Source organism: Eptesicus fuscus, chromosome 5 (genome assembly GCF_027574615.1).
Source record: "Eptesicus fuscus isolate TK198812 chromosome 5, DD_ASM_mEF_20220401, whole genome shotgun sequence".
NCBI classification, from domain to species: Eukaryota; Metazoa; Chordata; class Mammalia; order Chiroptera; family Vespertilionidae; genus Eptesicus; species Eptesicus fuscus.
In genome coordinates, this window is record NC_072477.1 from 67,140,773 (window position 1) to 67,159,559 (window position 18,787).

The 18,787-nt window shown below is 40.4% G+C and overlaps 1 protein-coding gene and 1 non-coding gene across 3 annotated transcripts in view; both read left to right on the forward strand.

Annotated features, from left to right (window-relative positions):
* The window catches only part of GPR176 (G protein-coupled receptor 176), a 97,519-nt gene that overhangs the window by 12,749 nt on the left and 65,983 nt on the right, over window positions 1-18,787 (forward strand). The window lies entirely within an intron of this gene.
* On the forward strand, window positions 13,773-13,935 carry LOC114232053 (U1 spliceosomal RNA). The gene has a single exon (XR_003618103.2). It is a non-coding gene; the product is annotated as a U1 spliceosomal RNA (small nuclear RNA).

Here is an 18,787-nt window from a genome sequence, read left to right on the forward strand (position 1 = left end):
AGCTGTCTGGACGGTCACCAGTCTGTCCCTTGATGGTGGTGCCCTCCTATATTCTTGGTTAGTAGCTTACTTTGTCCTCAGCCCATGAATGCTGCTGGACCTCCAGCTTCTCCTTGCGGAGGGATGTTTGCCCTGCAGGTGACCTCTTGGACAAGCCCTGATGTGACCTCCTGCCATGGGCCCACACCCAATGCAAGGGAACACACACACATCCTTGACTGGTAAATTCTGGGAGTACTGGCTGCCTGCTCTGGCCTCTTCTTTGAGCAGCTCATCAGCCCATCTCTTGCCCTTTCAGTTTCTCAGAGCCAGTCAAAATTTACTGTGAACCCAATTGCTGGGGCTCCACATCAAGCTGTCTGCATGGGCTTGTTGGTGCCCCCTTACTAGGCTTGAATGAAAAGACAACACCTGTCCATTCTTGCCTGGGTGGGTAGGACATAGTGTCTACCCACAGCTCTCTGTATATTCTTTTATATCCTCCAGGTGGGTGAAGGTTCAAGTATTATAACCACTTGATCAAAACTTTGAAAAATTTGCATCTTTGATCTGACACCTTACTTTGGTGTACTCAATCTGTTGTATCTTGATGCAACCAGTGACAAAATAGTGTGTTAGATTAGAACCACGTTTTTTTCTACTTTGAACTTATGACATAATTTTGTTCAGATTCTCCACATCTTGACTTCAGCAACTGCTTTTGCTAGCAGCATTTTGGAGCCACCTCATAGACTTTTTCAGGGCCCATCATCACTTCCAAGCTCTGTGAACGAGCCACATCTTTTTAAAAATTCATGTGTGATGTGACCACTGAAATTTCAACCTGAGCCACAAGTAACCATTCTGATCTTATTACAAAATATTTCTTGATTTGAGAGACAGAGAGAAACATTGATTTGTTGTTCTGCTTATTGATGCCTTCATTGGTTGATTCTTGTATGTGCCCTGATTGGGGAGTGAACCGACAACCAGGGCACCATTCGGATTTCTTTAGAGGAGGTTTTCCCTATTTGTCTCATTGCCATTCACAAACACCATGACGTAATCATTCATGGAATGTTTTTAAAAAAACATTTTTATTGATTTTTAGAGAGGAAGGGAGAGGGAGAGAGAAAAAGAAACATCGATGTGAGAGGAACATCAATCAGCCGTCTCCTACATGCCCCTCACCCAGGATGGAACCTGCAACCCAGGGCATGTGCCCTGACTGGGAATTGAACCAGCAACCTTTGGTCTATTGGATGATGCCTAACCAACTGAGTCACGCCAGCTGGGCCATTTATGGCTTTTAAATAAGATATAAAATTTGCAGTTGTGAGTTTATACTCTCAAGAATGATGAATGATACAGTTGCCTCCTTTTTTATTCTCTCAGATGACATTTATAAGAAGCCCAAAATAATGTTGATTGAGATAATTTTAGATAATTGTGCCTTCTCCAAACAAAATTCCAAATAAGTCATTACTTGTTTCAAATAAAGTAATTGAGAGAATGCCTTGTATTAAGAGTGACTTTGTATTTTCTGAGCAAGAATGTTTGAGGACACCTCTACCTCGTGTTAGGGGTATATGATATTTACTCTCTGGTTCCCTGGGCATCCCTGTGTGTGCTCATTTGCACCTTTAATTACAGCTACTTTTTGCTGGGGCCACCCGTGCAGTTTCGTAGGACAAGAAACACTTCCAAAGGCTGCTAAATGGAAAGGAAAGAATGACTCTCTGAAGTCACTGTGAGTGTGAATTTAATTTCCAGGAACACAGAGTTCAAGCGAGACTCAAGCAGAGGCAAAGTAATCAAATTTCGCTTTCCAGACCCTTTCATTGATTGATGAGAATAGCACCTTTTGTATTTGTCCTGTTGTTTCTGTGGCCTTCTCCCAAGGCTACAAATCTTTAGCAACGATGATTCTACAAATTATCAGAAGCCCTAAAATGAAGCTTTCTGCCTCTGCCACATAAAAGACGGCAATAGGGACTAGCAGGTTAACTGCCTGTTTCTCAGCGGATGCTGTTGTTAAGATTGGACAGGACTTTTTGTTGGAGCGTGCCAAATCATTTTTCTTGTAACAAATCAGTGGGCTCTAGCTGGTAAAGATCACAGCAGGCTCTTAAGAAGGGTAGATTCTAGCCTGGCCCTGCTGTTGAGTAGTGGGATGGTTGACGGTTGGTAAATCACTTTTCCTCACTTTGTGACTGTAATTGTGAGGCAGAGATTCTTAAACTTAGTGTTCATAAAAATCATCTGTTAAAAATGCACTTGCCTGAATTCCACAATAGAAATTTTGTTTCTGTGGGTTTGACGTGGGTTTTGGAGTCTATATTTTTAATGAACATGCATGTGATTTTGATGCAGGTGATTCACACTTTAACAATGACCTATAGGGGCTTAATCACAAGGAACAACAACAGCCTGTAATTATTGGACTCGAGAGTCTAGGTCAGTGGTCGGCAAACTCATTAGTCAACAGCGAGCTGCAGTTTGCCAACCACTGACCTAAGGGATGCTAGCATTCTTTTCTTTTTAAAATATATTTTTCCATTGATTGTTTTTTTTTTTTAAGAGAGAGTGGAAGGAAGGGGGAGAGACAGAGAGAAAATAACATCGATAGGTTGCCTTGTAGATGGAACCTGCCACCGAGGTACGTGCCCTTGACCGGAATCAACCCCAAGACCCTTCAGTCCGAGGGCCAGTGCTCTAATCACTGAGACAAACTGGCTAGGGCCCGGATGATTCTTAGTGTCTGTGGAGATGACAAGTGGTCATCTTCCAGGGAGTCAAGTAATGAGGGTAGATGTTAGGAGGATGGAAGGGAGAAGACTGTTTATTTAAGGTAAGTGCTCAAGTCACCGCTCAAACATTGCCTTCAGGCAACTTATTCTTGTAGTGAGAGTGGTTGGGATGGGGAAAAAGTAGGAATTTAATTTTGGGGTTATTGGTATCAGTTCTTTCCATCTTTTAATAGTTAGTGTTGCTTAAGGCTGAAGGTTATATGAGACTAAGAATGATTAGTCAGGGCCTCCCTCTTCTCAAAACTGACTTAGAAACTTGCTTCACAATTCTGTGAATGAAATAACCTAATTTCCTAATTCTCCCCCTGTCAACTATCTCTATCTCAATCCTTATCCTATAAGTAATAACTAAATTATTTATTCAAAAAGGCAGGAGGGGGTTTCTGATGGTTGCCTTTTGAGTTATATCCTTTTATAAAAGGAGTGGTGAATTATGTGACTACTCCCCCTTATCTTTAGGTCCTCCTTCTCTACCTTTCAATCTAATATCTCATTATGGAGCTTCATCTGGAATACTTGACTGTCAGAAACATGATGGAACTGCCTGAAGCTACATACATTGGAAAACACTAAGTCATCTTTCTATTTGATCTCTGCAGAATTTGTTAAAAACCACAACACTTTCATTAAAATTGAAATAAAAATTTTGGCAGTGTATACCATCTGACAGGGACTGGTCACATACCACTCCTACTGTTTGGGGTCCCGCTCAGCCATTTGGTTGTTCCACTTTCTTTTTTTTTTTTTTTTTAAATATATTTTATTGATTTTTACAGGGAGGAAGGGAGAGGGATAGAGAGCTAGAAACGTCGATGAGAGAGTAACATCGACCAGCTGCCTCCTGCACACCCCCTACTGGGGATGTGCCCGCAACCAAGGTACATGCCCTTGACCGGAATCGAACCTGGGACCTTCCAGTCCGCAGGCCGATGCTCTATCCACTGAGCCAAACCGGTTTCGGCTGGTTGTTCCACTTTCTTCTGGGACTTCTTGATACCTCAATAATTGTGGCCTGGAAATTCCACCCACTTTCCACTAGTATGGACTTCCCAGTGTCCCTGAGATGCTTAAAGCCTAAATGTGTCCTCCAAATCTCCAGTATGTAGGCAGTGACTAAGAAACTAAGTCTTCATCAAGAGAGCCACAAGCAGTGTAGATATAGAAACACACATAAGGTAGTCAAGGATCATTTTCAGCTTGACACAGGGATCAGAACAGAGGGGGCAAGTAGGCAATCAGAAGGACCAATTAAGGGCTATTTGGTTTTGGGAACAGATGTGCCTGATTAGCATGAAAATCTCATTAGAATACAAACAAGGGAGAATGTGGGCAGCTTTAAAAGTACACGCCACTTCAATTTGGCCTGCTTATTAGGCCTTCTGATTGTTAATATCAGGCATCCTTAATTTTGACTATGGGATCTTTGTGTACTATCTCAAGTAATAGAAGGCAAAAGCTGGTTTAAATCTCCGCTGCCCCCTTTTAATCTTAACAGTCTTGTGCTGTTGGGGAGTTTGGCATACAGGTTGAACTGAACTTACATATTATCCTATTGATTTCATGTTAACGTCAATATGTTGAGTCATACTGAATTAAACATCTACTAAAACTCCTAAGGGTTTATTTCATGTACTGCTGTTATGCTTCTTTTTCATTATCCTTGATTTTATTCAATTTAGGAGGCCCAGATTAGCACTTTAATTTTATAATCATTTTAATTTTTCTAAACTTAACTAAAATGATTTAGTTCTTTGTATCCATCTATTAATTTCTTTGGGGAGGGGGTTGATTATGCCATTATGTAACACTAGAGGCCTGGTGCATGAATTGGTGTACAGGTGGGGTCCCTCAACCTGGCCGGCAATTGGGGCCGATTGGGGCCATCTCCCCCAGTCCCAATCGGGGTGAATCAGGGCCGACTGGTTGGGAGGAAGGACCACAGGAGGTTGGCCGGCCGGGGTGAGGGTCTAACGGAGGTTGGCTGGCTACAGGAGGTTGGCTGTGGGAGCAAACTGACCACCAGGGGACAGCTCTTGCATTGAGCATCTTCCCCCTGGTGGTCAGTGCGCGTCATAGTGACTGGTTGACCAGTCATTCGGTCGATTCCATAATGGTCACTTAGGCTTTTATATATATAGATAATTGCTCTCAGTGATACTAGCTACATCTCTTTTGTATCACCATCTGAATTATCAATAAGCCCTAGCTGCTTTGACTCAGTGGATAGAGCATCAGTCTGCGGACCAAAGGGTCCCGGGTTCGATTCCGGTCTAGGGTATGTATCTCAGTTGTAGGCTCCTCCCTGGCCCGGGACCTAGGTGGGGCTCGTGCAGGAGGCAACCAATTGATGTGTTTCTTTCACACCGATGTTTCTGTCTGTCTTTCCCTCACTCTTCCACTCTCCCTAAAAAAATCAATGGAAAATTATTCTTCGGTGAGGATTAGCAACAACAAAATTACCAATAAAAAAGTCTTGAATAGTCTGGAGAGAGAAGGTTGTCACTAGATATCTGCAAATCTAGGTTAATTTTAATCCACTAGTCAAAACATTTTTGTAATAATTGTTAAACAAATTATGAATGCATTAAATAGAACTATCACAGATCCCACATTTCTTGTTTACAAAATATTTTGAGACATATTATCAGATACTTTACTGAAACCTAGATACACCATGTCTACTGTATTTCCTAGGCTTACTGCTACAAGAAAATGAGAATCTGACATGATTTTATTATTTTTTTTTAGAGAGAGAGAGAGAGAGGAAAGGAAAGGGAGTGTGTGTGGGGGGGAGAGAGAGATCGACATTGATGTGAGAGAAACATTGATTGGCTGCCTCCCATGTGCACCCTGATAGGAGATTGAACCTGCAACCTGAGTATATGCCCTAATCTAGAATCAAACTAGTGACCTTTCGGTGCCCAGGATGACACTCAACCAACTAACCCACACCGGCCAGAGCTGACATGATTTATTCTTAATGCATCCTTGCTGGCTCTTACAGATTGTGATTATGTTTGGCCTTCCTGTCAATAATTTATTCTAGCATCAGGTTGCCAGTATGAAGTTTGCTGATATTTTTCTTCTTTCCCTTTTTCCTGTCTCCCATCTTCTGGTTCCTTTCCTATTCTCCATAATTACTTACAATTCTCCAGGGTTATGTGGAATAGTGGTTTTCAAGTTTCACTGTGTAAGGGAATCTGCTAGGGATCTTATTGCAATGCAGATTCAGATTCAGGAGGTCTGCGGTGGGGTCTAAGATTGTGCATGTCTAACAAACTTATAGGTGCTGTTTATCCTCAGACTATACTTTGAGTAGCTAGGAACTAGAATAACTAGTGTTCTAGATAGGAGATCTAGATTTGAGTGCTTCTCTAGAGCAGGAAGGTGGTCACTGGTGGATACTGTTCTCAAGTTCTTATTCCTACACTTACAAACTTATCAGCAGCCTTTTCCTCCAACAGTATTTCCCTGATTCCTTTATCTTCCATGTCTCTTGCTTCCACTGGCTCCTTTGTCTCATCATTTTTGTGGTTCTCTCCCTCCTCCCAGCACCTTTCTTCTGTTTATAGTCAGGCTTCTTGGGAGAGCAGCCTTAAATTCCATACTTCCATTTTACTCTCTCTCTCGATTATTCCTCATTCAACAACTCTGATCATGTCCCTCTCCTCTTTGGAACCCTTTTCTGGTTCCCCATTTGCCGGGACTGACCAGCAGACCCTGAGCGATGGATGAATGGATTACTCTGACACACGTTTCTGTGAAAGAGAGGGCTAAGGGACTGCTTGGCTATAGCAACTAAGCAGCCCTGTTTGCCTGCCTCCTTAGGCTTTTATTGTAACAACTAGAGGCCCAGTGCATGAAAATAGTGGCTGCTGGCTGCTGGCTGCTGGCTGCCAGCCGGGGCTTCCCTCCCTTCCCCTGGCCTGCCCCGCCCCCTGGTCAAACTCTTGGATGACCTCCCGGTTGAGGGGACAATTTGCATTCTATGCTTTCATTATATAGGATAGCTTGAACTAAAATTAACCTCTAGATACAATCAGCAGGGTAAGTATCCTTGAGAAGACACATGCTCCTATGAGGTCATGTCTAAAGACTAAACAGAGATTCTAGTAAAACACCCAGGGGCTCAGACTTGTTTGGAGAAGTCAAGGCAGGGGCTGCTGCCTTCAGCAAGGTCCCCCTAGAAGCCCCCGACCTTTCAGAGAATCCTTCTTATAGACTTTCTAACCAAGTCCTGTGCTTCCCCATACCCATAGTTCCTTATGGTGACATTCCACAACCTGGCTTCTGTTTTCCTATCCAGCTCATCTCTTGTAGGTCACACCAAGAAATTCCAAACTACCCGTGGTTCTTAGAGCACATTATTCTCTTTCTAGTCTCCTTGCCTTAGCTTTTGTTATTCCTTTATCTATAAAAGCTCTTACCTGCCTTAATACCTGGTTAACCTTAATATCTCTCATTCGTCAGATATTCCTTTCACCCTGTCCTTAGAAATCTAAGTTCTATCTCTGCTTACATTTATTTGCATAACCCAACAATGATTGAAAGAAGGGGTTCCAGTGCTTTCCCCTTCCAGACTGCAGCTGAAAATTTAGAATTATTGTAAGGAGGTGTTATTCTGACATAATGGTGGTCATTCTTAGTGAAGGAATCTACACGAATAAAAGAGAAACATGCAAATTAACCATCACTCTGTATGCCCACCAGCCAATCAGGAGGGATATGCAAATTAGAAGGAGAAAGATGGCAGCCGCCCAGTTGCTCCAGGTGCCGAGTGGCCGGGTGGGGCAGGACGCCTGCTTTGAGAGGGAGGGTGGAGGGCGAAGGGATCTACAGGAGCGGCACTCCAGCCGCAGTGAAGACGAAGATGGCAGACTCCGGCCTGAGTCTGCAGTGAAGATGGCAGACTCCAGCCTGAGCGAAGGCCTGGGTCCCAGGTGCTGGAGGAAAACTGGTGCTGGAAGCCAAGGGAAGGAAGGCCTATTGCATGAATCTCTTCGTGAAATGGGCCTCTAGTTTAAAGATAAAAAAGTCACTTGATAAAGTCACTGAAAATCATATTTTTTAAAAAGGGGAGACTTAACCATCACTCTGTCAATGAAGAGGAAAAAGAATACATTTAATTAGTTCATCATTGTGTGAATTCGTCTAGCTGACCTACACAGTATTCATTGTAGCTTCATGGGAATGAAGAAATAAAATAAAAATAATACTTTTTATCAGATGAGAATCCTTTCACTAATGTGGTCCACAGAGACAGTGATGAATGATAAGGTTTTCGGATGATAACTCAGAACTCTGACAACACCTTGCATTGGCCACCCTTGGGAGCAGTGACAGACAGGGTCACTTGTTGGTTTACAGAGTGGCCTCATGCAAATCACTACACTAATGGGAGTTTCTTGAGAGTAACACGGAATAGAGATGGAGAGCTGCCTGAAAAGATGCACACACTGAGGCCTTGTAATGGATTATTAGTTGATTATTTAAGATATGGAGGCTTAGAACTTTAAATAAATTAAGTCCCAAAGAAACTAGGCTGTGGCCAAATTAAACATTTTAATAAAATTTAAAAGTATTTCCCATAGCTGTAGTCATGATCTCTCAGACAACAAAAGTAATTTGTTATCAGATGTGTCGTTGCTATGGCACTTGCAGATATGAGAAGGGAGGGCAAAAGGTGGAGGTTGAAGGGTGAAGAGACCTAAAACTTTATTTGCAAAATGTTCTTAATGTGTGTGTTTCAGAGATCAGTCTTAATCCTTTTTACACAATAAGTATCCTGTAAATGTGTGTAATGATTATAAAAATGTGAAATATTTAAAATTCAATGTAGCACATACCTGTACTTTTACTAAGGAATTGGTCTTTGTAGTGCGGTTTTGTGCCTGCTGGATTACATTGTGTCCTAGATTCCTGTGACTATAGAGAACAGCATGCAAAAGAGAATAAAATTGTCACCTTTATTAAGGATCTAGCATGTGTTGATATAATTTCCTTTCCCCCAGGACTATGGAACTGTTGATGAATTACTTTTTAGCTGAAATGTCTGGAGTGGGAGCTCTGGTCTCCATTCGTTTTACTGCTTTCCTGGCCAGTCTAACTCTGGGTAGTGACTCCCTTGGTTCATGTTGCCTTTCAGCATAGTACATTTGACTCAAACTGAACTCTGACTCTTGATAGGTTGCACCAGAAAATCAAGAAACCACAACCAGAGCTAGAGGCAATATTTTAAATTATGAAAGCTCATAGTCATAATGGTCTGTTTTGTGAACATGACATACTTGTTCCTCTTTTGAGGATAATGTTCCTGGGATAAAATTAGGACTTTTATAAGATCAGTGTTGGGTAGTGGGCCACCGAGCTATAGAAGCAGATCGTTCTGGGTGTAAGTCCTGGTTCTGCCACTTGCTAGCATTGTGTCTTTGGGCCAGCTTTTGTGTTTTTTTTTTTTTTTTAAAACTCTTTTCTCATTGTAAAATAGTCAAGAATTTAGAAAACATAGTTGTGAAGAAAAGAGTAATCATATAACATATGAGTATTTTCTCATATGAAACATGCTTTAAAGTACCATTTCATCAGTTTATATGGTATTTGATTATTTAATAATTCTTATAGTTTTCAATGTGGAGGGTGTGTCTTGATTAAGCCATGATGAACAGTGCTGTGATGAATATCTTTTAATTAAAAAATAATCTTTGTCCAAGTTTCTTTTTCAATGGGATAGTTTCCTAGGAAGGGTGTTGCAGAGTTTTGTTTGTACATTTTTTATATTTGTTTTTGAAGTATTTATATTTGATAATTAAAGCACAGAAAAGGGTAATTTAACTATCATAATGCTGAGAGGATTTGGGCTAATATATACAAAGCAGGTGGCACAATGACTAGCAAATATTGTTAAGGTTTTTAGTCTTTGCTTTAATGTATCCATTGTCTGTACTGTATCATTAAGTGCTCAACTACCCTCATTATTTCCTGAAAACAGAAAATAAACTTTGACTGAGTTGTATGTGTTTGTTGTGATATAGAAGTTGTGTGTGTGACTATTTAGCCTAATGCTCTTTTCCTGAAAATTACCTTAAAAACTGCCTGTATAAGGTGGAAGGTAGAGGGGAAAGGCAGTGCTGTATTTATTACGTTTATTTCTTTTGAATTAAAAAACAAACAAATAGGAAATTATTGCAGTCCATTGAAAGCTTGGCCCAACTGCCCATTGTCTCTATATTGATTTTTAATGTAGTGTTAAAGCTTGTAATCCACAACTGGGTGAATTTAATGTGTATTTTAGTTATATGTGTGTTGACTGATAGGAGAAGCCAAAGAGGCAGATCAATAGTCTTGATACACCAGATTTTCAATGTAAATATAATTTGAGAACTGTAAACCACTTCAAGAGAAGGTGTAGTCCTGGTGGATGTCGCTCTGTTTGTTGGGTGCTGTCCTGTGCTCCAAAGGTTGTTGGTTTGATTCCCAGTCAGGGCGCATGCCCCGGTTGTGGGCTCGCTCCCAGTAGGGGGTGTACAGGAGGCAGCTGATCAATATTGTGCTCTTACATCCTTGTTTCTCTCCTCTCACTTCTTCTCTCTTTAAAAATCAATAAACTATTCTTTTTTTTAAAGGCATAAAATGATAATTTAAACAAATGAATTAGGAAACAATGAAATCTTAAATCTCATTTTTTTCCATTTTCACACATTTACTGCATAGAGCATGGCAACATTAGTTTCTTGGGGCTTCTGTAATAGACTGCCACAACCAAGTGGTTTAAAACAACAGAAATTTATTCTCTCACAGCTCAGGAGGCCAGAAGTCTAAAATCAGGATGTTGGAAGGGTTGGTTCCTTCTGGAGGCCCTGAGTGGGAATCTGTTCCGTGACTTTCTACTTTCTGGTGGCTGCCCACATTCCTTGGTTTGTAGCTGCACCACTCCAATTTCTGCCTCTGTCTTTAATGGCCTTCTTCCCTGTGCCTCTTCTCTGTGTGTCCTCCCTTCTTCTCATAAGGACACTAGTTATTGGACTTAGGGCCCACTCTAATTCAATGTGACCTCATTTTATCTTGATTACATCTGCAAAGATCCTATTTCTAAATAAGGTCACATTCACAGCTGGGGGTTAGGACTGAACATACCTCTCTAGAGAACACAGTTCAACCCACTACAATGGCAAATGCATTAAGTTAAAAAAGAAACTCATAATTTCTCCTTTCTCCCCATATTCTGCTAACTTTCCAAACCACAACTTTATCAAGTTGTGTTACGTAACTTAGTGATTTCCCTTTGCCTACTGTATTTTTGTTTAAGTTTTCTGCTTGGCTCTATCTTATCTACCCAAGATGATTTCTTATTGTAAGAAATCATTCTCCTTAACCTTGAATCTTCTTCTCTCTTTGTGCTGTTACCCTTGCATGGAAGGCCTTTTTTCCCCTCTAAGTAAATCTTCTCATTCCTAAAGGCAGAGATTGTGCTTTATACATTCTTTATTTTCTGTAGCACCTAGTCCAGTGTTAGCACATTTATTGTGCTCAATAAATATTTTTATTAACTTTCTGATAAAGTAAAGGAAATTGGAAAGCAAATTAAATAATGATTTAATGTGATTGAATTCCAGAATTCAAGTTGCTTGAGAATCTGTCCATCTTGATGGCTTAGATTATTCAGGTAGACTATTGTTTTCTCTTTGATTTAAAACTTCTACCTGGAGTATCAGCATTATATTTTAGCCGTATTCTGGTGCTGTAACCTATTTTTGGTTCAAAAATAGCATAAGGAGATGCTCCAGGCATATCAGTTACTCTTAAGAAGTTTTTGTTATTTATTGTTGACACTGAGTTCAGGGTCTGGAAGGTAATTTCTTAACTGGTGGTATAATATCTGAACACATAAATAAGACCAGCTTAGTAGTTTGTTTTACTTTCTTTATTATCATCATTGTTACATAGCTGGAAAAGATTTAAAAGGTGACCTAATCTAGTCTTCTACCTCTTCAAAAGGGAGAAGGCCTATAGCAAACTGACTGCTTTCTCCCCCTTGGGTTCTATCGTATGCCACTAAATTCCACAATTGTAAATCTGAAGGACACACTCTAGGGTACCAAATTTATTCTGTGGCCCTTACGGAGGTCTGGTAAAGCCCAATTCATCCATGTTCTGGTGGACCCCAGGTCCAGTTCAGGTTTCTTACCATTAACAAGCCCAAAGCCATTAAGTAGGTGGGAGCGGATTTATGTTTCTGGTTTTTCATGACCTAAAGGGCAAGAGCCAGTAGTTTCCTTTGTCTGAGTGGTAGTGAACATGTGTATGTGTGGTGTTTGTAGCTAGAATGAATACATATTTGCTAAGCAAATTAACTGGTGGCTGGCACACAGCAAATGCTCTAAATGTGTTTGAAAATAAAATAAATAGTATAATTTATAGTCAGAATCAGAGTATATGATTCCATATTTTGCAGTTCCAAAGAGCTCTTTGCTTAGCATCTCCACATTCTCTTAGTGGGTTGAGACTGAAGCTCATCTCCTTAGTGTCCCATTCACTCCTGTTGTATAATTCCTGTCTTTGCTCAATTAACTCTCATTAACTGTAACTTTATGTGAATGGAAATGCCTTCCCAGAGGAGCCCCTTCAATTTTCAGTGCAGTCTCTTTATAAAGCCCTCCATCTTGGAGTTGCAGGGACCCTGAACCTTGCGGAGTCAGGAGCATTGGCACTGTGCTACCACAGGTGGGGGTTAAAAATCAGAGAAGGTAAGGCTCTTATTTGGAGTTCCAGTTTCCTAACTAATACAGAGGAAGTGACTATTGATTACAAGCCATTACTTGCCTCATTAAAAGTTAATGAGTCAGTTAGAGAAAGACAAATACCATATGATTTCACTTATAGTATATGTGGAATCTAAAAAATAAAATATATTAACAAACCAAACAGAAACAAACTCATAGGTACAGAAAACATTTTATGGTTGCCAGATGGGAGGGGGCGTGGAAGAAAGGGTGAAAAAGGGGGAAGAATTAAGGTGTACAAATTGCAGTTGTAAAACAGTCATGGGTGTGTAAAGTATAGCAAGGGACTATACTCAGTGATATTGTAATAACTATGTATGGTGTCAGGTGGGTACTGGAATTACAAAGATCACTTTGTAAGTTATATAAATGTCTAATCATTATTTTGTCCACCTGAAACGTATACTATGTCAACTGTAATTTAAAATAAAAAATATTAAAAATAGTTAATGAGTTAGAAGCTTACAGAGTAGACAAGATTCTGGCAACTGAAATCATGTCAAAGAATTGTGGCCTATATCCTTAAGAAGGGTCGAAGCTCCTGATGGTAGAGCTCAGAGAGAAAGATGATATACATGTTCCTTTGGAAGAGAATTTAGGATTCTTGATAAAGAATCTCATATGTTTTCTACTGAAAATCACTGAGGCAGGCTTACTCATAAATAGTTGGTGTGATTTGTGGGGGTAAGATTTTTCTCTAGAAAGGTAAGTTCTCAGGAAACTCAAAAGCTTTAGATAAGCAAAAACAGAAAGAAAGGAGCCAGACTTCTTTTTGAAATTAACTATATGATGCTGCATAAGTTCTGCATGGGGTTACAGGGCTCTCCAGATCCTCTGCCCTGTTATTTTTTTACCTGTTGAATAAATTATTCATTCTCACACAGTATGTAATGATGCTGCTTCCTTACTCAGCATCATTATTGCAGCAAAGGTGGATTGAGGACCATTCACCTCTCTGTGTTTGTCTGGAGTATGCATTGCTCCGTTCTTGCCCAGGTCTTCATCTTCCTGAGAAGCAAGGACCTACATATTCATCATACTGGTTTGAATTTTAGTTCTTGACTATTATTTTGAGCCAAATGAAGAAAACCCAGGCCCTTTTCTAGTATGAGGAGCCCACACAGCTGCTTTGGAATGACAGTGTGTCTCCAAGTATGGATTTTGGATTACCAATATCACAGTCATCTTTAAAATACCTATTTCTAAACTTACCTGGCAGGGGAGATACCATGTTTACAAGGTGGTTTTCACAGAGTGAGCCTTATTCATTGCACTCTGGATGTGCTGACCCCTGTGATTTCCCCAAATGAGGGAAACTCAACTGCATAATTTACAGTACTGGGGAACTGCATTTGCAGTCTTCCCTAAGAAAATAAATTAAATACCCATTCTTATGATGTACCCCAAACCTACTGAACCAGAGTCTCTGGAATGGGACTTCGGAGTTTGCATATTTAATAGGTTTCTCAGGTGAGTCATAAGCATAATAAAGTTTGGGAATCAGTGGTTTAGACTCATAGATTTTAAGGAAATAACCTCAGAGTTCCCTTGGGGTCTAACCTAGGTCCCATTGGAACAAATGCAGCCTGTCTGGCCTTGGAGGTCAGCCTGGGAAAGGTTTGGAGCCTCATTTCCCCCTTTAAATTAAGGCACCACACAATCTGGTAGGCCAGTAAGGACAAAGCCCCTTCCCAAGGGTGTTACCATTATGTGACAGGCTGCTGTTAACAGGTCCAGGTCAATTAGCTATTACAGCTGAAGGTGGTTGCAGTTATTTCGTCTTCAGTTTCTAAAGTTTAGTTCTGCTAACGTTGTGTTATGAAACCTGGACATTTGCGTTATAGTTGACAAAAAGATTAGTCTGAGTAAACACTTTTTGTGCCCTTGGCTCATGCCTTGTCACTCTGGTATCTGTGTGCCAAGTGTGGCTTTTCTCAACCCCATATCTTAAGAAATCATTCAGCCTCCACACTTAGATCTAAGTTTCTAGCCATTTGGCCCATTGTTAGGGGAAAAACACAGACATTTATAATTTAGCCCAAAGCTGTCATGTTATAGATGTGAAAATCAAGATTGGGGGTCAGGGGTGAAGTGACTTATTTGGGCATGGACAGGCTCTAACAAGACCCCAGGTCTTGCCATTTTTTCTATGAGTATCCTTTTCTTCTTGGGCTGCCTCCCAGTAGGAAGGAAGTGGCCCTGCAAAATTCTCTGCTGAGTCTTACCGTTCTTGGCAGATAAAATATAATATTCCCATTTCTAAGGATATATTGTGTAGTGTTTCCCTGTGAGAGCAGGGATATTGCTTTGAATTGTCTATTCAGCCTGAGATTTGGAGAAATTGTGTCTTTCCTCTGTGTCTTGTTCTACCTCACTGAGCGCTTACCTTTTAGACGAGGGGGGCAGTCCTGGGCTGAAATAACCTAGGCCAGGGGACTGCCCTCAGTGCCTGTGAGGGCAGGTGTGGTGTAATTATCAAGTCCTGTGATAATTGTGCAACAGTTAATGAATTGTATGATTTGTCTCTAAATTACTTTGGAGACTTACAAGTGATTTATTTTAGTTAATGGGCTGGAGCATCTGCCAAGGAGCAAGGCAGTGGGGGATGGGTTTAGTTTTATTTTGAATTCTCTGTTCCTCCTTACCCCCTCTTTACCTGATTTGCTTTGGAGACCATCCTGGTTTATAAAAGAACACACTCACATTTTTACTGTGGAATTAGCAGGAAAGCATTCAACAAACAGAGCAAGCGCTAGAGGGTTTGTTGATTCCCTCAGAGGATGCAGTGACTGTGTCTTCTTTTCAAATGCTCTTAGTAGTTGTTACTGAAGTGATGTTTCCTAGACCTGTCAATCCTTTGGGGAAGCGGTAACAGGTCAGTCAGGAAGAGTAGATTTGATAGGAAAGAATCAGGAACTTAGAACTATTTGTTAGAGGAAAGAAAAACCCTATCGTTAGTAGGCAGTTTGAAGTTTGATTCAATGACTTCTGACTTGTGAAGTCTGAGCAAAAATCTAAAATGTCCTTGATCATGTAGCAGCTACTGCTTGTTCTCTACTTAGTATACATCCTCTTATTATTCCTCATTTAAAGGACCCTTCTTTTGTCTAGGGCAACAGTATGCCAGATAAAAATACCTTAGAGACTCCCTTGCAACTAGGGGTACCCATGTTAACCTAGGTCTCACCAGCGAGTTGTAAGTGGAAGTTTACTGGGTGGAGCTCTGGGAATGCCATTTTTTCCAGTGAAAAGGGACAGACAAAGCTGTGGCTTGCCTTTGCCCTTGGCCCTGGCCCTTTCCTCCTAGTAAATTAGTGCCATGCCCAGGGATGGAATGACCATCTTACAATTATGAGGACACAAGCCACGTGCTCAGATTGGCAGAGTAGGAAGCTAGATGTCTGGGTCCTTGCCTTGATGACTTTGAACAACTGTTCCAGTCTTCTTTTGGACCTCAGGTTACATGAAACAAACAAACAAATAAACAAACAAACAAATAACCCCTTTCTTAGTTTAAGCTCTTGTAGTTGGATCTCTGTTATATAAAGTCAAATACAACTTTGGGAAACTGCTGGTTAGGTGGTCCTTATACATGGTATTTGTAATTAAAGTCTAAGCCAATAGACAGTTCAACTTAAAGAGTTGGACATTTTAGATACAGAGAGATTTCCATCTCTGTTAGATTTGCTTTGTTGGAAGATACAGAAACTTGCCGAACATTGTTCTGCCTAGAGCAGTGCCTAGCAGCAGTCAGGGATTATGCACACTGCAGCCCAGTGTGGAATAAGGATTACTTCAAAAGTAAGAGCAGTTAGGCCCTGACCGGTTTGGCTCAGTGGATAGAGCGTCGACCTGCGGACTGAAGGGTCCCAGGTTCGATTCCGGTCAAGGGCATGTACCTTGGTTGCGGGCACATCCCCAGTGGGGAGTGTGCAGGAGGCAGCTGATCGATGTTTCTCTCTCATCGATGTTTCTAACTCTCTATCCCTCTCCCTTCCTCTCTGTAAAAAAAAAATCAATAAAATATATTTAAAAAAAAAAAAAAAAAGTAAGAGCAGTTAGGCCCTAGCTGGTTTGTCTCAGTGGATAGAGCGTTGGCCTGTGGACTGAAGGGTCCTGGGTTTGATTTCGGCCAAGGGCATGTACCTCGGTGTTTCTCTCTTATCTCTCCCTCTCCCTTTCACTCTCTCTAAAAATCAGTGGAAAAAATATCCTCGGGTGAGGATTAAAAAAAAAAAAAAAGTCAAAGCAGTCCGGAGCCAGCATTAGTGTGACTCCCTTGTCTTAAGGGGGATGAGATCCCTTAAGGGCATGACTGCTTTTTTCCTGTCTCCTTATTTTACTAAAATAGCAAGTACTTCTTTATAATTAGTCCATTAGGAGTGGCAGCAAATGTGTGATAAGTCTGTTGGTTTGGGAAGTTAGAGTATTTAAATTTAGATCGAACCTATGTCCAGAAATAATGGTGTGATTTCTCACCTGAAGAGAGGGTCAGTGTTGCATCAGATGCTAAGTCTACAATTTTACAACCATATCTCCCTCAAACTTGCCGTTTAGTCTTCGCAAAGATTCTCTATAGCTTTTTCTCAGTATGTAACAGAAACTCTTTTGGTCCTGAATGAGAGGATCAGGAAAATCAGGATAATTACATTGCTGACATTTGCCACTTGAAACCGTGGAGCTGCTCCTTCCTGACATTATCTGTGCGGATCAGGAATGCTTTGAAGTCTCATCCCTCATTGCAGGACTTTGCGTGAACATCTTGGCAGTCAGAGTACTTCTCAGGGAAACAATCCATCTAAGGCTCTCTGCCCATTTTTTTGAAGAGCATGTTGAGAAAACAAATACTTAGCTGCAGTGATTTGATTCTGTCATATTAGAAACTATTTTTTTTTTTTTGCAACACTGGGTTAAAATTAGGAGACATATTGTGTCATCCATTATAGTGAATAAAGCAGTGTGTGTTTTGGTATAAAGTTAAATTTTCTTTTACTCACTGTGAACATATCAGTACAGACCTAATGCACCTTTTCCAATTTTCATAATAGCTTCCAAAAAGAAAGTTATTAAAGAAAAACCTTGTCTTTAGATTGGGTTTTTGGTGATAGAATAGAGTTTTTAAGTACTTTTCCCTCTGATATGTTCCATTCCTAGGCTAACTGATATGCCTACTCTGCGCATCATTGATTTCACTTACTGTGAAACAAACCACATGCTACTGCACATATGATTGTAATTATTCTTCCACATTGTATACCATTGACGTGCAATGCCCACCATCTTATTTGTTATTAACCTGGTCGCTGGCTTTATGAGTTTTTTTGTAGAGTAATCTTTATTTGTTTTATATGAGGAATGCAACTTGGAGTAATGCTTCTGTAATTTTGGTCTATTTTCTGCCCTTAGTGAGAAAATAAGCCAGTTTCATATGGGAAAACATTATTTTATATTTGTTTTGGAAAAACTTAGGAAGTTTGATAGGGAGGCTACTATGCAGTTTTTGAAATTCAGTTTGAAAATGATGTGAAAGCTTTGACTGCTTCAAGATGCTCTTTGATAAGAGCTTATGACAGAAACACACTTAAAAATGGACTAATTGTCTAATATAATCAAAATCTTAGATGTTCCTTGGCAGTTGATTGGACTTCCTTCACTTGTGTGAAATCATTTCCCTTATATATTCACATTCTTGGACTAGAATGAGGCTCATTGTTTCAATTTAAAATATTATTGAGTTCTAGTATTTTTGTTGCTATTTTCATTATATATTTATGCCTTAATGAACACTTTTGAACCATCTATTCATTTGTGTGAACTGGGGATAAAAGGTAACACATTAATAACAGTGAAAAGTGCAAATTTCTTTTTTGTTGTTATTTTACTTAATCCTCACCCGAGAATATTTTCCCATTAATTTTTAGAGAAAGTGAAAGAGAGGGAGAGAGACACAGAGAGAGAAACATTGATATGAGAGAGACACATCACATCGACTGCTTGCCTTCTACATGCACCCTGACCTGGACCCAGGATTGAGCCTGCAACTGAGTTACCTGCCCCTGACCAGAATCGAACCAGCCAACCCTTCAGTCCACGGGCTGACGCTCTATCCACTGAGTCAAACCGGCCAGGGCATAAGTGCAAATTTTATTAACAAACAGCAACACATAAAGGTGCCAAAATACGTTAGCAGGGACCAGCTGCACCAAATATTGTTTTTAA